This window comes from Prosopis cineraria, unplaced genomic scaffold, assembly GCF_029017545.1.
Source record: "Prosopis cineraria cultivar Desert tree isolate PC_DT_omini unplaced genomic scaffold, ASM2901754v1 PC2, whole genome shotgun sequence".
In the NCBI taxonomy this organism is placed as follows: domain Eukaryota; kingdom Viridiplantae; phylum Streptophyta; class Magnoliopsida; order Fabales; family Fabaceae; genus Prosopis; species Prosopis cineraria.
In genome coordinates, this window is record NW_026555333.1 from 16604507 (window position 1) to 16606926 (window position 2420).

The following is a 2420-nucleotide window of genomic DNA, read 5'->3' on the forward strand; positions in this document are numbered from 1 at the left end:
CGTTTCCGGTGACTCTGGTTCACACACAAACAATGATGGAATTCGACCATCACAGTCAGATCTTGGGAGGGAGGGAGATGCCGTGACCTGACAGAATTCTGTAGCTTCTTTTCTAGTGACCTGACAGAATCCGGTACTTCCACCGTCATCTGCAGTTTATTCTTCGCCGTTGCTCGCCTGCTCCATGGTCGCCGGCGTTTTCTCCCCTGTTCAGGTTCACGGCGCTGCTGCAACATCACTCTCCCATGATTTCTGTTCTTCATAGCATGGGGACTGTAGATTCGTTTGGAGATAGTTGCCGACGGAGAGAGCTGCTGGACCGTCAGAGATGGCTGGTTCACGGCGTCTCGCTGTGCTGTGACTCGTGGCTGGTGCAGACCGTTAGAGATGGCCGGTTCACGGCGTCTCCCTGGGTTTGTGGCTCGCGGCTGATCCTAGGGATCCAGTTCATAGAGTGTTGGGCCCAATTTTCGTTGGGCCCAGACCTAATTTATAAAAAAAGGGGAAAGGGAAGGGAAGGAGGAATAGGCCAGCGTTTCACTTAACATATTGGGCCTTAATCTCGGCCCAGTAGTATTAGTGTGTGTGTATAAAAAAAAAGGATTTCTGTTAATTACGTTTTGACCTCAGGATAGAATTACCTCCTTCAGCCCAAAATTTCTGTAATTTCTTCCATGACCCTAATAAATTTTGAAGTTCTAATTAGTCCCTTAAGTTCTAGAATTGCATTTTTAAACCCAAATCTCTTCTAAAATTACCCATTTACCCCTGGACACCTTTCAAAATTTTACTTAAGTCCTAAATTTGTTCCCTAATTCCTAAAAGACCCTAAAAGACTTGTCCTAAGATCATAAAATTTGTGACTTTATGAATTATTGATGATGCTTAAGATTTTGTAGCATTGATAATAGACATACCCCATAGGTGTGACATTATTAATGTGATTTTGATGGTTAGTTTTGAGGATATGCTAATAGCACTCCTTAATGTGTTAGATATTTGTTGTACCCTATAGGTATGAAAATGTTTTAATGCATTATTTTGTATGAACTTTTGTATGAGGTAAACTTTTATGGTATATGAGCCTTCTTGGTGCATGATTATTTTGCATATTGATAATCACTTGTTGGGAAATTCTTTTATAATTATGTTGTGCACGCATAATTAATATTTTCCATTTCTATTTTGCGATTTTAGTTTCTGCTTTTACACAACTATCCTCTGTGAAGGCTCTCAATGGGACTAATTATGATGACTGAAAAGAGTCCCTGACTATGTATTGACCATTTTTGAGAAAGATTTAGCTCTGAAAAAACCCAAGCTTGCGGATCTCTCTTCTGAGTCTAATGCTTCTGAAATGACCTTCCATAAACAATAGAGTGAGGCCAACCAGATTTGTCTAGCAATCATCAAGTATACAATTGAAAAGAAAATTAGGGACAACATTCCTGAGAAGGATACTATAGTAGAGTACTTGAAAGCTATTGGTAACAAATACAAGAAGCTTGATAAGACTCGAACTATTATCTATCACTTCTTAACAATACTCGATATGATGGAGTTTCTAGTGTCAGGAGCACATTCTGAAGCTTGTTCATTACTATAACAAGCTTAGGTCATATGGGATTGATTTGGGTGAAAGTACCTTAATTTACCATGTTCTTCAATCACTGCCATCAAAGTATGCATTCTTGAGGACTTCATACAACTCACAAGAAGCTGAATGGTTTGTTGACCAGATGATATTGATAGTCACTCAAGAAGAGGAAGCTATAAAGAAGAATTCCTCTCACTCAATAAACTATGTTTCTCATGGCTCTAACAGTAAATCTGGAGAGTCATATAAGAAAAGGGAGAAGAAGCATGATGCCCTAAAGCCTAATAATCCAACCTTTAAGAAGGATGGTGATAAGAGCGAGAAGGAGGAAGAAACCCTTTAAGGGGTTATGCAATTATTGCAAGAAACCGGTCACATTAAAGCTAATTGCTTCAAATTGAAGAATAAACAAGAAAATGAAGGGACAATTCTTCAAATTGCCCCTCTAGCTCTAGTCTATTTTGAATCTAACACCATTGAAAACTTTCTTTGACTCATGGTGGCTGGATCTATGTGTCACTGTATATGTTGTGAATTTCCTATAAGGGCTAAGAAACTAGAAGGTTCCAAGTGAGGCACAGAAGTATTCTTTGGCATAGTAGGGAGCAAGGCATCAGTTGAATGCATTGAACTATTTCGTTGTATTTAAATTCTGGTCATATTTTACATTTGAACAATGTTATTTATGTACCTTCTGTGAAGAGAAATTTATTTCAACTTCTGTATTGGATATTTGTGGCTATTCATTCTTCCAAGGAAATGAAAAAATTGACATTTGTTTTGGATTCTTAATATTGGTGTCGCTTCCTTAATATATGGTTTA

The 2420-nt window shown here is 38.3% G+C and overlaps 1 pseudogene; it reads left to right on the forward strand.

The window, feature by feature from the left end:
• The first annotated feature begins 266 nt into the window (after positions 1 to 266).
• LOC129302573 (probable helicase MAGATAMA 3) overlaps positions 267 to 2420 on the forward strand; it is a 5157-nt pseudogene continuing 3003 nt past the window's right edge.